Source organism: Orycteropus afer, unplaced genomic scaffold (assembly GCF_000298275.1).
Source record: "Orycteropus afer afer isolate SDZICR_OR568_19922 unplaced genomic scaffold, OryAfe1.0 scaffold00535, whole genome shotgun sequence".
In the NCBI taxonomy this organism is placed as follows: Eukaryota; Metazoa; Chordata; class Mammalia; order Tubulidentata; family Orycteropodidae; genus Orycteropus; species Orycteropus afer.
In genome coordinates, this window is record NW_006922122.1 from 1,308,443 (window position 1) to 1,335,791 (window position 27,349).

Below are 27,349 nucleotides of genomic sequence, written 5' to 3' on the forward strand. Positions count from 1 at the left end.
GTTTATTCACTGATAGATTTATATTGTAGGTGAGGTGAGATCATTGCTGGCTGGCTTCAGAGAACACTAACGTAGCTGAATGGGTAAAATGCATCATTATGCTGGGAAACATAAATCGACTCTAAAGGAATACAATTTATTTGGGAAGTTAAAGGAGGAAAGACTGAGGTTCACTGACTAAATAGCAATTAAGTGAAATTCTATCAGCTGCCTTTATAAGATAGTTTGGTACATTACAATAATTCTCAGACCTTTAAATTTTTAAGTTAACTATTGTATTTTTAATAAACCAATGAACACATTCATCCTGAAAGTTAGGCTGAACTATTTAAAACACTGTTCAAAATCTGGATCTGACTTTCTTTTTATATTTTCAGATAGTCTTTAAAAATTGACCATGACAATTAACAATTGTCCATTATTATGAGGGATGCCTGGGATATTATCTTTCAATGCTGCACAAATATGAAAATTGCCCTTTCATTTTCAGCTGACATTCACAGACAATCTTACTTTATGAGTGAATCTTTCATTTTGGCTTTGTTCTGACTTAATCAGGTTAAAAAGATCACAGATGACTACTCTTATTTAAAATTGATATGGAAAGGTGGAATCATTGTCCTTTTATCCTTCAGTATAGTCAATAATATTTTACTTGGAGGGTAAGTGAGGAGAGTGAAGGCTTTAAATTTGTATGAAATTCATGGTATGATCAATGCAGTCTCTTCCACAAACTCCATTCCTTCCCTTTCACCAACCTACCTTCTCTTCTCTTTCCTAGTCTCATTTTGAGGAGGAAGAAAAATGCTAACCAAATTATATATTCTAAAATAGAGTTACTAAGTCAATAGTTGTGTTTTTTTTGCTTTTGTTTTTGTTTTTTCATCACAAATTGCCTTGCCAAATATGGCACAAGTTTTTGTAACATAAGGCTATGATCAAACTTCTAATCCTCACCCCCCCACACACACACACATTAAGTGTAAATGTTAAGTAACGTCTATTCTTATGACACACTGGTAGTAACAGCAATATCTAGTGAATATGAACAGATATAGGTTGTCCATTATATTTTGTTAGAGCAAATCTAGTTTTTAAAATACAATAGCTACAATTATTTAATTCATCTTTATTTATCTATTTATCTATCTATCTATTTATTTACTTATTTATTATTGTGATTTGGGTGAAAGTTTATAGAGCAAATTCACTTTCCCTATAAAGTTCACATACACTTTGTCTCATGACATTGACTGCAATTCCCCACAAAGCAACAGCTCCTCTCCCACTTCCTCCCCATAGTTACCTCTTCCCTGTGTCCTTCCCTGCAGGCACACCTGCCCCCTAAGCTATGTCCCTGAGCATACACAGCCCTTCTATTCTCCCATGATTGTTCTCTCCAAGGAGTGTATCTACCTAGTGTAAATGTTCAGCTCATATGCCTGTCTCTTGTTTGGCTGGAAGCCATAGGTGTGGGTTCAATTCCAGACCTGAAGGGCAGCTAGGGGCCGTAGTCTCAGTGGTTCCATCAGGCTTTATCAGACCAGCAAACCTGGTCCTTTTTTCTCTACAAATGATTTTGAGTTTTGTTCCACATTGTTCTCCCACTCTATTTGGATTTCCCACATAGATCCCCCTCCGAGTAGTTGACAGTGGTAGCTGGGCACAATCTAATTCTCTGGTTTCATAGTCATATAAACTGAGGATAGCATGATTGCATTATGTACCACTTGCTTGGACTAATTATTTCCATAATCTTTGGTTTTCTTCATTCTTCTTTGCTCTGGATGAGGAGAGACCCATTGCTGCATCTAGATGGCTGCTTGCAAGCTTTTAAGATCCCAGTCACTACTCTCCAAAGTAGGAGGTGGAACAATGTTTTCTGTAGTATGATATGGCAATTGAGCTTGATGTCCCCTGAGAATATGGTCCTGAGCCCACATCCAAATACCCACTCTCTCTGGGTAGCTGACTGTGCCAAAGAAGTGACTACACCTTGTCCCTTGTCAGCTCTACTATAACGTTTGAAAGAAGAGGAAAACTTGCTTTGAAATTGAAGAACACTTGCAGAGAGACACTCAATCCAAGTTTAATTTTTGGTAATTCATTGCAAATATAAATAAATAACAAATCTTTCTCAGTTTTGGTATGCACAGTTTAATATTCTACTAATGAAATTTATCAAAATTCAGATTTTATCTCAATCTGCTTGAGTTAGTAAGAACATAGGCCCTAGCTTATTCTGCTTTTTAAGTATCATTTCTGATATATATACCAGAATGCATATTTAAAGATATATATATGTACACATATTTATATATACATGCACATATATGTATATGCACATACATGTATAAATATATATACAAAAGAACATGTATATACATATGTATGTAAATATATAATATGTAATATATAACATAACATAAAATATATAATATGTAATATATAATATAATACATAATATAAACAAAAAACAAACACTGCTATTGAGTCAATTCTGATTCATAGCAACTTTCATTAGGTTTCCAAGGTGGTAGATATTTTTGGAAGTAGATTGACTCATCTTCCTTCTGCTGAGTGGCTGGTGGTTTTGAGCCATCAACCTTCCAGTTAGTAGTCAAATGCTTTAGTAGCACCAGTAGAGTTCCTTATATTATATATACGTGTGTGTGTGTATAAAAACAAAAAATAATAAACAAACTCACTGCTGTCCATTCAGTCCTGACTCATAGTGATACCTCCTTGGGTTTCTGAGGCACTATTCTATAAAATAGATTGCCCAGTCTTCCTTCTGAGCAGTGGCAGGTGGGTTTGAACAACCAGCCTTCTGGTTAGCAGGCAAATGGCTTAGGCACTACGCCAACAGAGCTCCCATATATATATTTAATTTTGAAGGAGATGTATTGGACCAATTAAGCATATGAAGAGATTGAAATTTTGAAATTTGCATACACAGTTTCTTTTTTCCTTTTTTTAACAGTACAATCTGGAAGAAAGAGCTTACTAAAAGAAGAAATTCATATACAGTGTCGTACAAGAATTATTAGAAATTTTCCAACCAAACAAACTGAATTATAGCTCTCAGTTTTCTCAAGGAATTATGGAAAAGATAATAAGATACTTGATTCTAAAAAGAACACGTTTACATTGGCTAATCTGACATTTAGAAACATAATTGCTACTAAGTGATTTTGGAATCTCCTTACTGATCTGTTGCATCTGAAATTAGGTTCCAGGACACTCAAGTAAATTGTGCTTTTGTGGCTTACATGCTACCGTGTTAACTAGGCAATCTTAGGAAAAATGCTGAGAGTTGGCCTAACATTATGCTGGATCTCTTTTTAAAAATGTAATTCATCTTTCACTGAAACAAAGCTTAATTAGAAGTAAGAATTATTATTCACATAGGGAATATTAATACACACTGAAAAAACCTTGTTATTTTAAAGACTACATTTTAAGAAAGGTTTTTAAAACTATTTTCATAAATAATATGTCGTTAAATATAATATGTATTTTAAAACTCTTTAATTTTTTTCTGGCATATTTAATACTACATATTTCACCATTTTCTTGAAATATTATATAAAGCTGCATACACAGGAGGAACTCTGGCAGCATAGTGCCTGAGGCACTTGACTGCTATTCAGAAGGCTGGTGGTTCAAACCCACCAGTGACTCCTCAGAATGAAGGTTGGGGAATCCACTTCCATAGTGACACCACCTTGGAAACCTAAGGAGGGGTCACTATGAGTCGCATCCGACTCAACAGCACGTAACAACAACAACACACAAACCAAATATGTTCACTGGTTACTTCTCAAAGAGAAGTGGTCCTACCCTTAAATAAATTTAGCAACACAATTTATTTTAGCTACAAAACTGTTGTTGTTGTTGTTGTTATGTGCCGTCGAGTCGGCCCCGACTCATAGCGACCCCTCCTTGGGTTTCCGAGGCAGTTATCACTACGGAAGTAGGATTGCCCAACCTTCCTTCCGAGGAGTGGCTGGTGGGTTTGAACCGCCAGCTGTCTGGTTAGCAGGCAAGTGTCTTAGCCACTATGCTACCAGAGTTATACATACCTTTACTACGTTTTCTGAAAGTTATTATCAAGCAGAGATTCATTCTCACAGAATCACAAGTGTTAATCATTTTTCTTCTTGAATTTCATGAATAGTATTTTAATACTGAATAAAGTAATTTATGAGAATATATCAAATTTGTATTAATTTTCATAGTCAGTGATTGATTTTATCTAAAAATGAATATATAAACTAAAAAATAACCATGGATCTAGCTGTAACTCAGTTCTTAATCTGACTTTTATAATAGCTATTAGTAGTTTGCTTGTCTCTGAATGTCTATGTATATTTGAGTTATCAAAGCTGTTACATTAAGATTTGCAAAGAAAAAAATATAAACTTTATTAACTATGATTAATCTATATTTGCTTCGATATATATTAATGCTGGCATATTTGACTTTACCACACTTTATCTTAAAACATCTTATAGTCATTATGCACAGAATCCCTTTGCAGCAAGTAGTGCAGATCATTTTTAGTTCTCATCTTCCACTTCTCTCTAAGGATAATCCGTGTTTTAAAAGTCTTCTTTATGTGAAATTATGTATCACAAAGTCGAGAGTCATCCAGCACTGTGACAAAAGGTAAAAACATACAGACTAGGTATAGCAGACGGTACGGAGTGTTCTGAAACACAGCAGCACTCCTTGGACCTATAAACTTTACCTCTTATTAGAGAAACTCGCAAGTATTCAAAGATGTCTAAGATCCTCAAGTGGCATTTCTTTTGATCTCATGTTATAAAGACTATTATACTTTTTCTAGCACAGGTTTTTTTTCTTTTTTTTTTTTTGATTATTTAAGAAATCTAAGAGACTTAAAGTACTTCCTCCCTGTGGAACTCTTACTGTACTTTCTAATTTTTACAACTTTACTTAGAGCAGTGTAAATGATTAGTTTTAAAAGGAATGGAAAGTTGATCTTGTTGACTAGCAAAATCTGAAGCCAAAGAGGCAAGTGTAGTTTGTTCTTGTTTGCCATGGAGTAAATAAAAGCTCGTAGCATAGTGCCTAAGGCCCTTGACTGCTAACCAGAAGGCTGGAGGCTCAAATCCACCAGGCCCTCCTCAGAAGGAAGGTTGTGCAATCCACTTCCATAGTGATACTGCCTCAGAAACCCAAGAAGGGTCATTATGAGTTGGGTTCAACTCGATGGCACATAACAACAACAACAGCAACCCAATATGACAGAGTAGACCTGCCCCATAGGGATTCCTAGACTTTAATCTTTATAGGAACAGATCATCAGATCTTTTCTTCTGCAGAGCCACTGGGCGGGTTGAAATCTCCAGACTGATTTGGCAGCCAAGTGCTTACCCATTGTTCAACTAGGGCCTCTTAAGTATGGTTTACTACAACTTAAACCACAACAGAAGAATATTTATGAAGCATTTTTTTTTTTTTCAACTGAGTGATAGTAATAGTTTTAGAAACTTAGGCAAAAATACTCTGTGATAGTATTAGTACACAAAAGAAAAATAAATATTGTGAATATTTGTCATATACTGGTTCAAACAAGATAATTTTTGTAACTCTGATGGAAAAGTCCCTTCAAAATCACAAAAAGAATGGAGGTTCTCATAACCAAGATTCTGTTCTTCTAAGCACCTACATCTTTTTAAGTTTGCAAATGAGTACTTACATTGAATATTTGATTTGAATCAGTAAAATATTACTCTGAGAATCTTATTCCTTTGCTCATGTTTATAATTTATATTTCTGTGTTTCCAAAATCTAAAATGCTTGGCATAAAATACCCTCATTTAGATCAGCTATTTCCATGACCTGTTAAAAATTTTTACCCTCTTACATGCAAGGTAGCCTAGAGAAAATGTTATCAGCTGTGTTTCCAAATAGCATGTGTTTTTACCTTTTCTACTACAGTAAAAAATAAATTGCTAATTAGCATCAGGTAATAATAAAATACTTTATCCAGAAATAGATCACAAAGAAAGACTTTCAGAAATCCTAGATGGAACAAAGTAATTATTCTCCTAATGAGAGAACCAGGACTACTCAATGACAAAATCCTTTATTTACTGGGAACTTCTGATGGTCACCATTGGCAAGACAAATAGGCTTTCAAAACAAACATTAACACTTACTTAATTTACATTTACCAGGATATATGCTAATATATTTTGATGAAAAGATCTAGAAACTTTAAGACTAATTATTTATATGAAAAATATTTTGTGAATATTAGATTTCATTATAAAATTGAAACAAAAATAAATAAATAAATAAATAGGTAAAGGAGAGATCTAGTAATTTCCTTCTTCCAGTACCAAGGGGCTACATAATTTTAACCAACCCTTCCACTATAGAAATAAAACAACAGTAACAAAAAAGAAACAAATAACCTTGAATTAAATAAAAGAGTATATTCTTAAAAGCATTAAAGAGTTAACAATCAGTTCGCAGTCAATGTCCTGAAGAGGATTATAATTTGGGGAAAGTGAGGGGAAAAGGAAAAAAAAATGCACTTGGAGTTATACTTTTGGAATTATACTTTCCCTAAAGAATGTTGCAATCTTGAGGAGATTACTGACAGACCCAAATATCCTTATGTGGCTTCTTGGCCCGGTCGGAATATAGGAGAGGTACAATAATTGACTATCTGCCTCTCTGTGCTTCAACTCTGTTGTTTTAGCTACTCTCTAAAAGTAATTGCATAACACTGTTACAATTCTTTATATAGGTGTCTCATGAAATATAAAACATTTTCTGGAGTAATATAGTATCGTCCTAGTCCTCTAATTGGGAGCCCTGGTGGCATAGTGCCTAAGACATGTAACTATTAACCAGAAGGCTGAAGGCATGTAACTATTAACCAGAAAGCTGGAGGTTCAAACCCACCAGCCACTCCTCAGAAGGAAAGTTGGGCAATCTACTCCTGTAGTGATACTGCCTCAGACACCCAAGGAGGAGTCACTATGAGTCCGAATCGGCAGCAGTCAGTTTGCTTTGGTTTCATCCTCTAATTACTAATTGTGAAATGAAATGTACAGCAAGCAATCAAGGATAACATGACACACAAAGAGAAAGGACAACAAGATGTGAAGGAGCAGAAACAAAACACAACAGTAACGTATCTGCAAGGATAGGAAAACTTAATGTATTTATGGAAGTGATATCCCAGGTTAGAAATCTTGACAAAAAATTAAAAGCTATATAAATTCACATTGTAAGTTTATAAAAGAATCAATGAAAATTACAGAACTGGAAAATGAAATGAAGAAATAAATTGATGTATTTAATAGAAAATTGTTGTTGTTGTTATTTGCTGTCGAGTCGGCCCTGACTCATAGCAACCCCTCCTTGGGTTTCCGAGGCAGTATCACTATGGAAGTAGATTGTCCAACCTTCCTTCCGAGGAGTGGCTGGTAGGTTTGAACCACCAGCGTTTTGGTTAGCAGTCAATTGCCTTCCTTAGGCACTATGCTACCAGAGCATTAGAAACTGAAAAAGATTTGAAATAATCCTTCCATAATGAAAACAAGAGGATAAAGATTTGAAAATAGAGAGAGATTAAATTGCATGTATGTGGTATTCTAGAAAGAAATAAAAAAGAAGAAAGAGAGAGAGAAAATATGACAGAAGCAATATTTGAAGAAGTAACTGAGACTTTTCCAATGCTCAAAGACATCATTGAAGAAGCTCATCTAATTCCAAGCAAAGTACAGGAAAAATGAAAATAATCCACACCTATACATATAACAGTGAAACTGATGAAAACTGAAGACAAAAGAGAAAGTCTTTAAAATTATGCAAATAAGAAAACACAGATTGTCTTTACAATAAAGAGTGTTAGGAAGGTAACTCATTTTCTTGGAAAAAAAAACCAGGAAGTGAATGGTATATTAAAAGTCCTGAGAGGAGACAAAATATAACTTAAAATTTTATGAAAAAAACACTTATTTAAAAATTACAATAAAATAAATCTATTTTTAAAATGCACTAAGTAATTTCAGTAAATTAGCTTTAAAAAAATAAATTAGCTTTAAAAAAATCTGAAGGGCTTTCTTCAAGCAAAAAGAAAATGATCTTAGATAGATGCTCAAAGATGTAAGAAAGAAAGGAGAGCAAGACAAGTGTTTAAATATGAGTACGAAAGTTCTTGGAAAATAATCTTTTACAATATGTATGATATATATGATAACTTAAGAGAATGCCTTTAAATTTTGGGGTGAGGAATAATTTCTTAAACAAAACACAAAAGCATTGACAACTGGAGAAATGCTTCATAAATTTCACTACATTATAATTTAGATATTATTCTAAATCTTAGCAAATATAAAGAGACCAAAAATATCAGACATGAAGTAGGAAAAGATACTTCAAACTCATATAATCAACAAAAGTCTAATAATGTGATATAAATACAAATGTCTTAAAACAAACCAAACTCATTGCCATTGAGTTGATTTTGACTCATAGCAACCCCTTCTTGGGTTTCCAAGATGGTATCTTTGCAGAAGTAGGTTGCCCAGTCTCCTTTCCAAGGAGTGGCTGGTGGGTTTGAACTGCCAGCCTCTGGTTAGTTGTAAAATGCCCTAAACTATGCCACCAGAGCTCCTATAAGTGTCCTAAACATAAATAAGAGGAAGAAAAAAAAAAAAAAAAAAAACCTTACAAAAATTGAGAAAAGGAATGAACAAATAAAAAAAGTAGTAAGGAATAGGATCAAAAACCTTGAGATAATATGAATAATAATTTTAAAAACAGAAAAATAACTGAAGATGCAATTGAGAAAGGATGTATGTTTTCCAAAAGTTTTAAAAGAAATAATAAGGACTTACAGATATAAGCTTAAATAAAACTATTTAGCAGATAATGAAAAAAAAAGTAATTTCTTCTATGTCACTTATGGGATTGAAAAGTTAGGGAAATATTAAAAAAAAAAAAAAGGACTTTTCAATAAAAGATATTCTGTGAAATAATGAAACAATGATGGTAGTGTAAGAGGTGGAGTTTGATTTATTAATTCTCTTTATAACTCTGTATTAAGGCCAATGTACACTATAGATAGGATTGTATTTTGATATTACTTCAAACAATTTCACATATTAACAATAGTGACAGTCTCATTTCCTTTTCATTAATTCATGATTTTGGTATTTCTTTTGTGGTTTATAAACAAAGTACAATTACCATTTCAACATTCCTATTCAATTTCATTGAATTTCTCACTTTCAAACAAATTATATACAGCTGAATTTTAAACTGAGATATAGTAAAAAAATATATTAATTCAATGCAATTTATGACAGTAACAACATGAGAAATATGCTTTTTTTATGCAGAATAGAAAGCATATCTAGCAAAAATTATAATGAACAGAAAGAAGTAAGTGGCACATTCATAAAGCTGATGTATATGATTTAGAAAAGTTTAAGGGTGCCTAGAACTGAAAAATTTTAACATTGCCATTATATAGGCTGGAATGGCACTGATATTGTGAGGTATATTTTACCTAATTTAAATGTCTTTACAAGTGAATTCCTCCTACTGTGTCTAGGATAAAAGAAAATTGCTGGCTTTTACTTGTTGGTTTTAGATGCCATTGAGTTGTCTCAGACTCGTAGTGAACCTATGTACAGTAGAACGAAACACTGCCTGGTTGTGTGGCAGCCCCACGATCCCTGCTATACCTGAGCCCATCATTGCAGTCACTGTACCAATGCATCTCATTGAGAACCTTCCCCTTTTCTATTGACCCTCTACTTTACCAAGCATGATATTTTTCTCCAGGGAATAGTCCCTTCTTAAAACATGACCAAAGTAGATGAGATGAATCTGGTCATTCTCGTTTCCAAGGAGCATTCTGGCTGCACTTGTTTCAGGACAGATTTGTTAGTTCTTTTAGCAACCCATGGTACTTTCAGTATTCTTCTCCAACACCACAGCATCAACTCTTCTTTGGTCTTCTTTATTCATTGTCCAGCTCTATCATGCATATGAGGTGACTGAAAATAACTTGGCTTGTGTTAGGTGCACTTCAGTCTTCAAGGAGAATATCTTTGCTCTTTAGCAGTTGAAAGAGGTATTTTACAGATTTGTCCAATGCAAACCTTATGAATAGTGGCTTTTACTTAGCACATACTGCTTGTCAGGAACTGTTCAGAGTGTGTTTTTGTGGTTGTTAGGTGCTGTCTGATCAGCTTTGGCTCATAGTGACCCTATATACAACAGAACACAATACTGCCCAGTCTTGTGCCAGCCTCACGTCCTTGCTATACCTGAGCCCATTGTTGCAGCCACTGTGCCAATCAGTTTCACTGAGGGCCTTCCCCTTTTTCGTTGACCTCCACTTTATTAAGTGTTATATCCTTCTCCAGGGAATGGTCCCTTCTGACAAAATGACCAAAGAAGGTGAGATGAAGTCTGGTCATTCCGGCTTTCAAGGAGAATTCCAGCTGCACTTCTTTCTGGACAGATTTGTTATCTGCAATCTATGGCAGTCCATGGTGCTTTCAGTATTCTTTGCCAACATCACACCTCAAAGCATCAACTCTTCTTTGTTCATCCTTATTCATTGCCCAGCTTTCACACACGTATGAAGTGATTGAAAATACTATGGCTTGAGTTAGGGGCACCTTTATTCAAAAGAGACATCTTTACTCTTCAGCACTTGAAGGAGGTCTTTTGCAACAGATTTGCCCAGTGCAATATATTGTCTGATTTCTTGACTGTTGCTTCTATGGGTGTTGACTGTGAAACTAAGTAATATGAAATCTTTGACAACTTCAATCTTTTCTCCATTTATCATGATGTTGCATATTGGTCAAGTTGTGAGGACTTTTGTTTTCTTTTTGTTGAAGTATAATCCATACTGCAGACTGCAGTCTTTAATCTTCATCAGTAAATGCTTCAAGTCATCTTCACTTTCAGCAAGCAAAGCTGTGTTGTCTGCATATTGTGGGTTGTTAATGAGCAGCCCTCCAATACTGATGCTGCATTCTTTGTATAGTCCCATTTATCAGATTATTTTCTTAGCCTACAGATTGAATAAGTATGGTGAAAGGATACAACCCTGACACACTCCCTTTCTGATTTTAAATCAGGCAGTATCCGCTTGTTCTGTTCAAATGACAGCCTCCTGGTCTATGTACAGGTTCCCCATGAGCACAATTAAGTGTTCTATAATTCTCATGCTTCTCAATGTTATCTATGATTTGTTATGATCCACACAATTGAATGCTTTTGCATAGTCAATAAAACATAGGTAAACATCTTTGTGATATCCTTTGCTTTCAGTCATGATCCATCTGACATCAGCAATGATATCCCTCATTGCACATCCTCTTCTGAATCCAACTTGCATTCCTGAAAGTTCTCTGCCAATATAATGCTGCAACTGTTTTTGAATTATATTCAGCAAGATTTTACTTGCATGTGATATTAGTGATTATTGCTGGATAATTTCCACATTCTGTGGGATCCCTTTTCTTTGGAATGGATACAAATATGGATCTCTTCCAGTCAGTTGGCCAGGTCACTGTCTTCCGAATTTTTTGGCATAGATGAATAAATGGCTGAAGCACAGCATCCATTTGTTGAAACATTTCAGTGGGTGTTCCATCAATTCCTGGAGTTTGGTTTTTCACTGATTCCTTCAGTGCAGCTTCAACTTCTTCCTTCAGTGTCATTGGATCTTGATCATATGATCATACTTTCAGAGTGTATGACTCATTTAATCTTCACAATTAACCTATGAGATCAATGGCTGTAATGATCTTTATTTCATTTTTTGTATTTGAAATCTGATCATGCGTGGGAGTGGTAACTGAAGATTCACTAACTATCTCATGATCATGATAGGAACTTTCTCCAAAAATCTGAATGTAGGATGGATGGTAAATGGAAAGGCACACACACAAAAAAGAGTGTTGATGATAATTAATGAGAAGAAAGAAAACATCCTAGTTCTAGATACATGTCTTAGACAATGACCACTAAATAGCAATGGAGGTTAACACTATGAACTAATTATCAAAATAACCTGATTTGATATGATTTTGACATCTCCCTCAATTTAATATCTAATACATACTATATGCAAGTCTTGACAACATGTTACTAAAACTCTGAGTCTCAATTTTCCTGTCTTAAAAATAAAGGTTGTATCTGTCTTTTAAAACCATAGTGAAGATTGTTATTGTTGTTGGCTGCTGTTCAGGTGGCTTCCAATTGATGGCAGTCTCATGCACAATGAAACAAAATGTTGCCCAGTGCCGCTGCATCCTTTTGATTGGTAATGGATCATGCCATTTTGGTCCACAGGGTTTTTATTAGCTGATTTTTCTGAAGTACCTCACAAGGACTTTCTTCCTAGCACTAGTCTGGGAGCTCCACTGAAACTTGCTTGACATTATACCAACACACAGTGCTCCAGTGACAGACAGGTAGTGGCTGTGCATGAGATGTATTAGTTGGGAATTGAACTTGTGTAACATCAAATGGAGAGCAAGAATTCTACCACTTAACTACCACAACCCTCATTGTAAAAATTAGATATATATTTAAATATTTAATATGGTGACTGGGAGCACTGGTGGCATAGTGCCTATGGCATTTGACTACTAATCAGAAGGCTGGCAGTTCAAACCCACCAGCCACTCCTTGGAAGAAAGATTGGGCAATCTACTTCCATAGAGATACTGCCTCAGAAACCCAAGCAGCGGTCACTATGAGTTGGGATAGATTTGACGGCAGTGATTTTTTTCCCCCCTATGGTGATTGGCCCTTAGTAAATTCCGAGTATTCAGCAATTGGAATTAAAAAAATAAAAATAAAATAAACCAAACTCACTGCCAGTAAGCCAATTCTGACTCACAGCAACCCATTTGGGTTTCTGAGGCAGTAAATCTTTACAGAAGCAGATTGCCCAGTCTTCCTTCTGCAGAGTGGCTGGTGGGTTTGCACTGCCAACCTTCTGGTTAGCAATCAAATGCCTTAGGCATTACAATGAGAGCTCCTTGCAATTGGTATTACCAATGGAAAATTATTGAAATATTTGTGGATAATCATAAGTACTATTTCACCAATGTCTCCAAAAACCAAACTCACTGCCCTCGAATCAATTTGACAAAGAGCGACCCCTCCTTGGGTTTTTGAGGCAGTATTGCTACAAAAGTAGATTGTCCAACAACCCTTCTGAGGAGTGGTTAGTGGGTTTGAGCCGCTAGCCTTCTGTAGCAGTCAAATGCCTTAGGCACTATGCCACCAGAGCTCCCTCACCAATGTTTAGGAATATAAAATTATTTTCAGTTTGACAAATGCATTGTTTATGTAAAATTATATTTCTTCTATGATAGGAAAAAATGAGGCCCACTAGTGTACATACTCTGTTCTACACTCTTTCATACAAGTTAAGTGGCCTTAAAGTGGTGCTTGACTATATGAATGTTTAAATTAATAGAGGAGGGGCTAGCAAACATAATGTCAATCACTCTTCTACTTGCAAATGTTCATGAAAGTTAGCAATGAAATGTTGAGGTAATCTGGTATGCTTTTCCCATATGATTTGTTCAAATAAACACCATGCATGATTTGAGTAAATTTGATATTATATTATAAATGCCTGAATTCTTGAATACCTGAAATACTGAATTACCTTGATATAACTGATATACAGAAGGTCTTTTGTATTGGGTTCTGCATTCAAGGATTCAACAAACCACAAATGGCAAATATTTAAAAGGATGATCAAAGCAACCCCTCAAATGCTAAGTGCTATTTAGATATCATGTACATTTCATTGACATCGTATGAGGTATTATAAGTAATCTAGAGATTATTTAAAATACATGGAAGGATGTGGGAAGGTTATAAGCATATATACAAATACTATGACATTTTATAAAAGGGAATTAAGCATCTGTGGATCTTGGAACCAAGTCCCTGCAAATACTAAGGGATGACTATATATATATATATATATATTAGTTGTTGTTGTTGTTGTTTGCCGTCGAGTCGGCCCCGACTCATAGCAACCCCACCTTGGGTTTCCGAGGCAGTATCACTACGGAAGTAGGATTGCCCAACCTTCCTTCTGAGGAGTGGCTGGTGGGTTTGAACCGCCAGCCTTCTGGTGAGCAGTCAAGTGCCTTAGGCACTATGCTACCAGAGCTCCTATATATATATGTGTGTGTGTGTGTGTGTGTATGTATATATATATATATACATACATACACTCTGTGTGTGTGTATATGTGTGTGTATGTATTTTAAGTTTTAGGACAAAACACTGCCCAGTCCTGCACTATCTTCACAAATTTGTGCCATGCTTGAGCCCATCATTGCAGCCACTGTGTCAATCCATTTCATGAGGGTTTTACCCTTTTATGCTGACTCTATACTTTACCAATCATGATATTCTTTTCCAGTGCCTTGTCCCTTCTGACAGCATGACTAAGTAGGTGAGATGAAGTCTGGCTATTCTTGCTTCTAAGGAGCAGTCCAGGCTGTACTTCCTCCAGAACAGACTTGTTCATTTTTCTGGTAGATCTTGGTACTTTCAGTATTCTTTGCCAACACTCTAATTTAAAGGCATTAGCTCTTTTTGTCTAGTTTCCTTATTCATTTGCATATGAGGTGGTTGAAAATACCATGACAAGTTTCAGAGTGATCATGTATAAATGAAATGCAATTTAGTTAATTGAGAGACAAAATTGTAGAGACTTACAAAGTTGAGAATCTAACGTGAAGGGATTGTTGTGAATCTTCATTGGTCAGTTAGAGTGAAGTGATCAGATAATCAAAACCCATTTCCTGTATGTTACAGTGTGTTCAGTGCTGTGATGAAAGGCTATTACAGAGGGAAAGAATGCTAACTTCTGTTCATATCTTCAAGTTATCTGAAGGAAACCCTAGGATGTCAAAGTTAGAATCTCTCAAATGACACATTATCTGCTCTGCATTTAGTAAATTTAAAAAATTTCACTATTTTCTGTATTTCAGTTAGTGAGAACTAAATGAATAAACTATTCCTTCCATGCAATGTAAAACAATTTTAGTATTTTCAGATGAAGAAAAGATTTTATTGTTACCTAATCTAGGCATTTCAGCTAAAAATATAGTTATGTTTGCTTCTTAACATTATGCTGTTACTAATAAAACAGACTCATAACCAGAACATTTGCGTTTACTATGAAGTTAGTTATAGAGTTAAAAATCTCTCTCTAATATGTTGCAGCAAATAAATGATAACGGTGGGGAATTGAACACTGTCTGTTCATTTTGGCAGCTCTTCACAGGGTCCAAAGACTGGGCTTCAGCTGTGCAAATCAAGAAACAAATTTAACAATTCAACCAGAATTAATTGGGCTGTTGGGGATTGAGTGAACTAATCAAAATCACAGGATACCTTTGTTTATATGGGAATAGCAATTTATTCATTTACAATGGGAAAAGCATCAGCTTTAGTAACCAGTCTCAGATGTGAGCCTGGGAATCTCCTTTGTAAATACACTGGTCGAAAGCTTCACAAGACTGATGAACAAAAAATTGCAAAAATAAAGAGTTGGCTATTCTCAAGCCACTAAAGCTGTAATCAGCTAATGAATTGCCCTTCTCAACAGAGAGCCTTTCTTTTTCCTGTCACTTTCAAGTTTATTGACAAATTCTTACTTCTTACTCTCCTTTTATATTTCTCTCCTACCATGTATGTTACAGAAAGATAAGGCAGCCTGCTTCTTTAAAGATTTACGACTTTGGAAACCCCAAGGGACACAGTTCTACCCTGTCTCATAGAGTCACTATGAGTCTGAATCAACTTGATGGGAGTAGTTTTGATTTGGTTTTTATATTACAATATATTTCCAACTAAAGAATTAACTCAAGTAGGATACATGAGAGTTGCATATATTAGTCTCTTTCCCATGTCAAAAAGTCCCTGAATGGTCCAAACAATATACTTGGTGCTAACTGGAAAGATTACACACACTGCCATCAAGTCAGATCTGACTCATAGTGACCCCTCCTTGAATTTCCGAGGTGGTAGCACTATCGAAGTAGATTGCCCAACCTTCCTTCCAAGGAGTTCCTGATGGATTTGAACTGCCAGCCTTCTAGTTAGCAGTCAAATGCTTTAGGCACTATTCCACCAGAGCTCCTACTGCCTTTGAAACCCAAGGAGGGGTTGCTATGAGTTGGATCTAACTCCATGGCAGGGAGCTTGTTTTTTTTTTGTTTGTTTGTTTTATACCTACTGTCCATAAAAAGGGAGCTCTGGTGGCACAGTGCCTAAGGTATGTAACTGCTAACCAGAATGCTGGCAGTTCAAACCCACCAGCCACTCCTCAGAAAGAAGGTTGGACAATCTACTTCTGTAGTGATACTGCCTGGGAAACCCAAAGAGGTGTCACTATGAGTCAGATACAACTCCAAAGCAGTGGGTATCCAAAAAACAAACAAAACTCACTGCCTTTGAGTCAGATCCTATTAATAGCGACCCCTCCTTGGATTTCTGAGGCAGTATCTCTATGGAAGTAGATTGCCCAGTCTTCTTTCTGAGGAATGGCTGATGGGGTTGAACCATCAGACTTCTGGTTAGCAATCAAGTGCCTTAGGGACTATGTCACAAGAGCTCCTCATACCTATTCATTAATGTACTGTTTATGTACTGTCTATGATTACTTTCTAAGGAGCTCTGATGGTGTAGTGGATAAGGCATTTGGCTGCTAATCAGAAGGTCAGCTGTTGAAATCTACCAGCTGCTCTGCAGAAGGAAGATAGGGATACCTCCATGAAGATTTACACCCTTGGAAACCCAAACAGGGTTGCTATGAGTTGGAATCAACTTGATAGCAGTGAGTTTGATTTGGTTTAGTTACTGCTACTTTCATGATATATAGTCAGAATTGATTGGTTGCTACAAACACCTTATGGTAAGTAAAGACTGAAATACTTGCTCTCTGGCTTTTCACAGAAAGTTGCGTAGTCATTGAAATATGACTTTCTTGGGTTTCACATTGCCTTGGACATGTTTAATTTATTAAAATGTCATCTATTGGATTCTGTTCATAATCTAGGTTCAGAACAGTAAACATAAGGTGATTACCTAGAGAATACATTAAAATTGTTTAGATTTACATATGGTTGAATTTCTAAGCTGTGTGTGTGTGTGTGAACTGTGTGTGTGTGTGTGTGTGTGTATAAATCTTTGGAGCTTCTGTAATGATCAACAGAACTGTCCCATAGAGGTTCCTAGGCTGTTTTTATGATAGTCCAGGCAGTTGCTACTCAGAGACCAATACAAATGACAAAATGAGTCAGTCTCTGGCAGTAGCATCCTACCAAGGCTATCTTCTCAGCGCTGATCATCCAGAACAATTATCATTTCTTCTCTTTTCTTGACATCTAATCAAAATACTAATTCCCAGAGTAAATATCTCAGCCAGAAGGAAAGCAATCTGATTATCTCACTTAAGCCATTCACAGCACTGATCTGTGAACAAGCCTGCTTCTTTAGGAAAGTATTTACATTTTAATAGGGAACATTTTAATTCAAGTGTGTCTTTAAACACCAAAATGAACATCAACTTTGCTTTTGAGCAGGAAAACCTAAGTAACCCTTCTCTTAGGAGCTCTGGTAGCATAGTGCCTAAGGCACTTGACTGCTCACCAGAAGGCTGGCGGTTCAAACCCATCAGACACTCCTCGGAAGGAAGGTTGGGCAATCCTACTTCCGTAGCCTTGGAAACCCAAGGAGGGGTCACTATGAGTCAGGGCCAACTGGACGGCAAACAACAACAACCCTTAAGCCACCACTTTCTCTCTTAAGAAATCTGAGGAACCTGGGTGTGAAGTCAGATTTCCTTTTCCAAAAGTTTTGTTTAACACAGTTATTCATTCCTTTCAGTCATGTTTAAGAGAGAGGGAGCTTATAAAGTCTTTATGAGAGCAAATATCATTTATTTATGACCTATATTCCAGGGAGACCTACAATTGAGGGAAAGTCTAGATCATCTTCACTTATTTTCAGTTCTCCCACAGTAAAAAAGTGTAAATGTCAGGTTTTATAAGGCATTTGACTGCTAACCAGAAGGTTGGCAGTCCAAACCCACCAGCCACTCCATGGAAGGAAGACTGGGCAAACTACTTCTGTAAAGATTTAACCTCAGAAACACAAAAGAGGTCACTGTGAGTCAGAATCAACTAGATGGCAGTGAGTTTGGTTTTTTGGTTTGCTTATCTTTGCTGGTACACAATGATGGTTTGGTGTCACTTAGAAAGCTAGTATATAGCATCTTGTCTGGATATGAATACAGCTTTAATTATCTTAAGTGTTTACTTCTCTTAGCATAATTTTAGACATCATCACTATCATAAAACTCCATGTTTAGAAATCCTATATAAATATAGTACAATTGGAAACTGTGTAGCAAATTAAATGGTATCTAAATGCCTAAGAAGTGTCCTTGGTAGTGCAAATATTTAAATTGTCAGTTACTAACTGAAAGGTTAGCAGTTTGAATCCACTTTACAGTACCTAGGATGAAAGGCCTCAAGAAAGGTCATACATTATTAAAAACCTTAAAAAAGCCCACTTCTATTCAGAAACCAAAGTGTCACCATGATGTCCTATAAATTCATCACTAAATCAAAGGAAATATTGGAAAAATTTTACAATTAATTTAAAATGTATGAATACTTTGTATATCTATTTTCCTAAAAATAATTTATTGATTTTATATTGTTCATATTGGAAATATATTTTCATAAATTAGACTTGCATGGTTTTCTCTGCATAGATCTTAGATTTGCAACAGGACATCTGATTGATTATTTGAGAGAAAGGGTCCAATACATGTTATGTTCCATGTTATGGATATTTTTTTAAACGCAAAAGTGCAAAACTTTTTTTCTTTGGGGTACAGTCAGTCTAATGTTTATAGTAAATTTCTCAACTTTGTGGATATTTTAGAAGGTACTGTACTATATATTTGTCATGCTCAGTTGAGCAAAATTTTTGAATAGTATTAACTATAAAAATTAAATGTGTTTCTTTACACAAAAAGCTGATGAAGTAAATTCAAAAGGATTTTTGTAATCTTGAAATAGCAAAAATTTATACTATTTGTAGGATCCCACAAACAATAAATAAAATGATTATTTTTGGTTATATAAATAAAATATGGGCCAAACTCATATTCAGATGAATTCTAGCATCTGATACCATATTCATAAAAGTTTAAATGTAATAAATGCATGTTAATAAAATATGGTTCAGGTGTCAAAGGTCCTGTTTTGGTGCTTAACTCTGAGTCTAACATTATTCCTTTTGTGATAGTCAACACATAATTAGTTTATTTACTAACTTTTTTTTTGTTGTTTTTAGTTGTCATGTATTGACTCCAATTCATGGTGACCTCATGTGTGCAGAGTAGAATTGTGCTCTATAGGGTTTTCAATTACCTTCCTTTTGGAAAAGATCTCTGATGATAAAGTGGTTAAGGCTATGGTTAAGGTTATGGTTAGCAGTAAGATGCCTTAGGCATTATATCACCAAGGCTACTAATCCAAAGGTCGATGGTTTGAACCCACTAAGAGCTCCACAAGATAAAGATGAGCCAATCTTCTTCTGTAAAGATTTATACTCTTGCAGAACCTGTGGGGAAGTTTTACCCTGTCCTGTAGTATCACTATAGAGTCACTATGAGTAAGAATCAACTAGATGACAGTACCCCACTACCAACTCACAGTGACCCCTCCTTGGGTTTCTGAGGCAGTATTACTACAGAAGTAGATTGCCCAACCTTCCTTCCGAGGAGTGGCCAGTGGGTTTGAACCGCCACCTTCTGGGTTTGGTTTTTTGGTTTGGTGACCCTTTGGAAGTGATCTCCAGGCCAGTCTTCTGAAGCATCTTTGGGTGACTTTGAACCACCTATCTTCCAGATATCAGACAAATGCTTAACCTAGCATTTTCTTACATTTATAAATAATTATTTTATGAGAATATATTTTTATTTTAACTTCATTTTAAAAAAAGACATATTTTGAAATTACATTTAGAATTAAGATATTTCAATGTAAATTTATATGTAAAAAAAACATAATATGTTAATCTTTATAATCTGTTTAATTACAAATTTAGGCCATTTTAAGATATTGTCAAATACTGTACTATATTTAAAATTTTTGTAACAGCAATTTTGTTTTGGCTGTGTCTTAGTTTCTTAGCATTATTTAACAGATATACCCTAAGTGGGCTCTTTTAAAGAACACAAATTTATTATAAATTTATTTTCTTTCAGTTCAGGAGGTTAAAAGTCTGAATTCAGGGCACTGGCTGTAGAGGAAGGCTTTCTCTCTCTTAGTTCTGGGGGAGAATCCTTCTTTCAGCTTCTTTAGCCACTCTCTGTGTCTAATCTAGTATTTATATATCTCAAAAGTCAATCACAAGTTAAAAATACAACTCAATCACAATAGGTCAATTATGAGAAACAAATATTGCATGGTCCCAGTACTATAAAAAGTCAAGAACAAATATTATAAAAAGTCAAGAATAAATCTGAAAAGTCAGAAAGTAAAACTCCTTGATGGCTGCCAGAAATGGGAGAGAGAGGGAAGTGGAATCACTTTCTAAATAGTAGATGTTTGTTACTTTTGATGGTGGGAAAGACAATCTCATATATGAGTGAAGTCAGCACAACTTCACCAAGGTATATATACCCACTGCCACCAAGCCAATTCCAACTCATACTGACCCCATTTGGTTTTCAAGGCAGTAAATCCTCACAGAACTAGATTGTCGCATCTTCCTTCTGCAGAGCAGCTGATAGAATTGAACCTTCAACATTCTGGTTAGTATTCAAATCCACAGCACCACTAGAGCTCATTAAGGTAAATATAACCTCCTGCCATCAAGTTGATTCTGACTCATAGCAACTCCCATTGGGTTTACAAAGCAGTAAATTTTTATAAAAGTTGATTGCCCTATCTTTCTTCCATGGAGTGCCTAGTGGGTTTGAACCACCAAAGTTATGGTTAGCAGTCAGATGCCTTAGGCATTATATCACCAAGGCTCTATAGATACTAAGAAAAAGGTACAATTTTGGTAAATTCTGTAACATGTACAATTTTATAACAATAGTAATAACAACCAGAATAAATGTATTTGGTTATGTAGATAGATATGGATGCATGTATGTGTATAGGAAGGCATATGTAAGTAAATGCACGTGTATGGATAGGTATATATCTATGGTATACGTGTATATACATTTGTATGTGCTGCATATATATCCACATATATAATAAACCACATACTCACAGAGACTTTCTAGACATATCCGAATAATTTGTGGAATTGATTTATGGGGTAAACGTTTGGGGAGCATAGTCTTGGGGGGAAATTTAGTGAATTGGCATAACAGTGTTTACAAAGATAATGTTGTACATCCTAACATGGTGAGTAGAATCTGGGGTCTTAAAAGCTTGTAAGCGGTCATCTAAAATACAACTAATGGTCTCTACTTATATGGAGCAAAAGAGAAATGAAGGTAAACAAAGACTTAAAGAACAAATTAGTCCATGGGATTAATAGCCCATATGAACCACAGTCTCTGCCAACCTGAGATGAGAAGAATGAAATGGTGGCTGGCTGCTACTACCAACCTTTCTGACTAGGGCCACAATAGTAGGTCCTGGACAGAATGAGAGGAAAATATAGAACAAAACTCAAATTCCTAAAAAAACTAGACATACTGGACTGATTGAGACTAGGAACTCTAAGACCATCACCCTAAAATATCCTTTGAACTGAAATTGAATTATTTTTGCAGATCACTTTTCAGCCAAATGGTAGATTGACTTATAAAACAAACAATATCACCTCTGAGTAATGTGCTCTACTAAACAATTAACTATATGAGACAAAATGATCAACATTTACACAGAAGCAAAGGTGAGAAGACAAGAGGAGAAAGGGAAGCTAGATCAAAGGAAACTGAGCAAAGAGAAAGGTAATAATGAGAACACTGTCACACTGCAAAAATTTAACCAATGGCATAGAATAATTTTTTTGAAGGGAAACTTATTTTATTGTGCAAAGTTTCTACTAAAACACAATAAATATTATTGAAAAAAAAAACTCATTAGTTTTAAGACGCATCCTTCACTAATATGGCCTCATTAATATAACAAATAAAACCCAACCCAAATGGGATTATATCCACAATATAGGGTTAGAAGTCTAACACTTATTATTGTTGTTATTGTTGTTATGTGCCGTCAAGTCGGACCCGACTCATAGCGACCCCTCTTTGGGTTTCCAAGGCAGTATCACTATGGAAGTAGATTGCCCAACCTTCCTTCCCAGGAGTGGCCGATGGGTTTGAACCACCAGCTTTCTTGTTAGCAGTCAAGTGCCTAAGCCACTATGCTACCAGATTATGAGGGTCATAATTCAATCTGTACAACTGAGTATTATTTAGTGTATGATTAAAGGAAATTTAATGATAAATGAGAAAGAAAAACTCAATAGGTTTATTCTGTAATTATAAACATTTTTTACATTCATAGACATATTTTGACTGGAAATTAAAATGTAAAGTTTTAAAGCATCCACAGTATATGAAAATAAATTTCTTTGGGAAGAAAGCCTACACAAAAAATAAAAATATATTTAGAAATCATGTGGTAGAATATATGCAGTGTAGTAAGTTACTTAGTATGGCTTTTCTACCCATAAATCATTGTGTAAACTCAGTGATGGAATAAGCAACTAAGGAGCTCCTGATTGTAAATGTTATCCACCCGGGTTATTTCTATTGGGCATGGCACAACACAATGTTATGGGAGGCTCACTCTCAGGTGCTTAGAATTCTGTTGTTATGATTGGTTGGTTTGGCCACTCTGCCAAGCTCAAAAGGAGGTCTCCTGAGGCAGAACTCTCTCTGACTGCTGGTTGAGGAAGACGTGCCGCCGAAAGAGACACGTGCTGCTGGGAAAGAGACACAAGAAACACGCATTGCTGAGTGAGACACCAAGGGACCAGCACTGCTGGAAAAGAGACTGTGAGAGACTGTTGGCTGAGGGATGGTGGGCTGGGAAAGAGGCTGAGCATTTTTCCTGAACTCAGTTGTAGCCTATGGTGCTTCCCTAATAAACCCCATAATCTGTGAGCTCTGTGTGGCCACTGCAGCAAATTATCAAACCCAGGAGAGAGGTGGTGGTGCTTTGGGAGGAACAGTTGGTGAAAAGGCTGGAGGGAGGCAGCATGTCTGGCCTTGTAGGAATAGGCCTTGTGCTATTGATGGTGATTCTGCCTTCCTTGTGTGGGGTTCTAGGAGGTCAGAAAATGTGGCCTCCTTGTCCTTTTCACAATATATTAATATCCTTGAGAAAGGAAATATTACTCAAGTAAGAGAAAATGAAAAAGGAAAAAAAAAAAAAGCACCAAATAAAGACTGACAAAAGGAATTTCCCAGGATATTAAAACTGAAATTTATTCAAAATAGCAAGTTGAAGAAGATCATGAGAATGACTTGAACAAACAAATGGCTTGTACCCAGAATATGGAAACAGTCAAAATAAATAAGAAAAAAGAAAAATAAATCAAGTATTTGTATTCATAATCACTAAGATAAAAATAGCCAGTAAACATATTTTTAAAATGCTGAAGTTCAAATTGCTAGATAGGTAAGAGACAAGTATTGATTTTGGTGAAAGAAAAGGAAATATACCAAAAGCATGTGACTAACACAAAACACTAATGAAAAGGAAGACACAGAGAGTGTGCAAGAGGTACAGGCAAAAAAGATAAACACTTTCACATACATAATACCGCATTTTCAGTAACCACAAACATTAACTACAAGTGGACACACAGATAGACAGGACAAATGAGCAGATATATCTAGGCAAAAGAGAATATAACCATGACCATATATAAGACTGGCAGATGATATTTCTATGTATGTGTTTATATGTGCTATAAGAATATCTCTCTCTATATATATATAATGGAGCTAAAAAAAAAAAAGGGTAACATTATGGTAACTTCTTAGTCACAGCCAATCACTCTGAGGAAACAAGTTGTTTGGCCTGTGGGCCGTGGTCATGGGGGACATCAAGCTCAAGTGACATAATATATCACATTAAAATATTTTTCTATACCCCACTTTGATGAGCAGCACATGGGGTCTTGAAAGCTTGCAAGTGGCCATCTAAGATGCAACAATTCTTCTCTCTTCTGGAGCAAAGAAGAATGAAGAAAGCTAAAGATGCATGGAAATAATTAGTCCAAGGGACTAGCAGTCCATATGAACCTCAGCCTATATGACCTTAACATCTGACAAAATAAATGGTGCCCAGCTACCACTGTCAGCCACTCAGACAGGGATCAATACAGGAGATCTTAGATAGTGTTCTGCTTATCTAGTACCACTCTGACCAGAATATACCACAAATGGGGTGGGTTTAACAAACAGGAGTTTATTCTCTTACAGTTTGGACTCTTTAAGTCTGAGTTCAAAATGCCAGGCTCCAGGGGCTGAGTGAAAGCCCCTCAACCTTGAGCTTCAGCCCGGCCTCCTGCTCCTGGCCCATTGCAGCTAAGGGCTTTTCTTCCCTCAGACAGCTGCTGGCTACTGAGACTGACAAGCTTAAGGTTGACAAGTAAAAAGGCTCAGTCCTGATGTTACCAAACCACATGTCAGGCCATTAATTCTAGTCCATTGAAAGTCTCATCGTCAGCAGGCTACTGGAAAATGACATGGCTACAGGCAGGGTTCAAGCATGCCATAAGCTAGAGACCATTTCCAAAGCTGCTTCTTATATATGGGAAGCAGACCATACCCCTAAAGCAGCTACTCAGCTGTTCCAATAGATTCTACCATGGAGCTAATCACCAATCTTGCCATGGGGAAAAACTACATCTAGCTGCCCAGTCACTCAACCAGGCCCAGTCATGTTGACACACAAACTTAACTACCACAGATAGAGTTGGAGAAAAATTTGGAACAAAACTCAAAACCATAAAACATACCAGGGTTATTGGTCTGATAGAAACTGCTAAAACTCTGAGACTATGTGCCCTTGTCATCCTTCAGGCCTGGAATTGAACTCATTCCTGTGGCTTCCAACAAAGCAAAAGACAGGCTTATGAGGTTAATGTTTACACCAGGTAGGTAGACTCCTTAGAACAATCAACCATGGGAGATCAGAAGGGCAGTATTTGTACAGGAAGGTAGCTCAGAGGTCATGGATGTCTAGGAAAGAAGGACACAGGGAAAAGGTAATCACATAGAAGAAATGGGAAGAGGGATGTTACATTATGGGGACTACAGTCAATCTCATGAAACAAAATGTATATGGAATGTGTGGAAAATGAATTTGCTCTATAAACTTTCACCCAATCAGAATAAAAAATAAAAATTGGGGAAAAAAAAAAATGCTTAACTTCATTTGACATTACCAAAGAAACAAACCCACTGCCATTGAGTCAATTCCAACTCATAGTGACCCCCATTGGGTTTCTGAGGCAGTAAATCTTTATGGAAGTAGATTGTCCAGTCTTACTTCCATGGAGTGAAGGGTTTGAACCATGAATCTTCTGGTTAGCAGACATATCCCTTAGGCACTGAGCCACCAGAAATCTTTCATTAGACATTAGACACATGAAGATTGGAAGCACCAAAATGACTAAAAGCAAAACATTCACAATGCCAAATGATGGTAAGGATATGGAGCCATAGATACCCTCATTCACATATGATTATGATATGAATTGAGACTACACTTTGAACACTGCTTAGCTTCATCTGCTAAAGTGGAATATATGCATGTCTTGTGAATAAATTCAACATGCATTCTTGTTCACCACACGTCTAGTCCAAGCTTGTACCTATTGCCCCAAACCAGAAATCCACTGCTGCTAAATCAATTTGAACTCACATAGAGACCCTATAGGGCAGATCAGAACTGCCCCTTTGTGTTTCTGAGGCTGTAAATCTCCCTCGGAGAAGCTGGTGGATTCAATCTGCTAACATTTTGGTTAATAGACAAGCACTTTAACCACTGTGCCACCTCCTTCCTGTTTCCCAAGTTTAATTAATTATATTACTTCTTTCAGTCTTAGGTATCTGAGGCTGGGATATATAATATATGGCAATGTTTCACAAACTTCAGCTTGTATCAACTAAAGGGTTTTTATAGAGATTGTTGGGCTCAACCACAAAGATTTTAATTCAGTAGGTCTGGATTTGGTATGAGAATTAGCTTTTATAACAAATTTCCAGAGGATACTGATACAGCTTGTCTTGGGTCATTCTTTGAGAATCACTGTTAAATCAGTAGAGGTAACCAACTTCACTGTTACTTATATTCAATTGAGTAGTCATTCGCTGGTGCAGATGGTTAATGTGTTTGGTTGCTAATTGAAAGATAGAAGGTTTTAGTCCACTCAGAGACACTGTGGAAGAAAGGCCTGGTGATCTAGTTAAAAAAAAAAAAAAAAAAAATTCTGCCATTGTAAATTTTAAGGATCACAGTTCTATTTTGACATGAATGAGGTCATAATGAGTCAGAATTAATTGGAAGAAAGTTGCTTTTGGCTCTTGTATACTCAGCAGATGTAAAAGAAATTTCATAATAGCTCAAACTACAAACAATCCCAATGTTCAATAACACAGAATTGAAAAATAAAATGCTATATATTCATTCAACAGAATACCACACATTAAGGAAAACAAACTTGAGCTATGCACTAAAACTTGGATATATATCTAAATCTGCTTAGTGAAAGAAACCAGAGTGTATGATTTCATTTTATATAAAGGATAAATACATGCAAATCTGTGTTGTTAAAAGTCAGTATAGTGATTATTTTGGGGAGAAAATAAAAGATATTAATTATAGGATAGAAGGAGATTTTCTATATTCATAAACCAAAAAACCAAACTCACTGCCATCGAGTCGGATCCAACTCACAGTGACCCTTCCTTGGGTTTCTGAGGCAGTATCACTATGGAAATAGGTTCCTCAACCTTCCTTCCAAGGAGTGGCTGGTGGGTTTGAACCTCCAGCTTTCTGGTAGTGTCAAATGCCCTACGGACGATGCCACCAGAGCTCCCAAATCAAACTCACTGCTGTTGAGTTTGATATGACTCATAGCGACCCCTCTTTCTATTTCCTAGGTGGTATCGCTACAGAAGTAGATTGCCTAGTCTTCTGAGGAGTGGCTGGTGGGTTTGAACTGTCAGCCTTCTGGTTAGCAGTCAAATGCCTTAGCCACAATGATACCAGAGCTCCCT

General features: G+C 36.1%; 1 protein-coding gene across 1 annotated transcript in view; it reads right to left on the minus strand.

The window, feature by feature from the left end:
- The window catches only part of FSTL5 (follistatin like 5), an 813,440-nt gene that overhangs the window by 453,417 nt on the left and 332,674 nt on the right, over positions 1 to 27,349 (minus strand). The gene's annotated exons all lie outside the window — the stretch shown is intronic.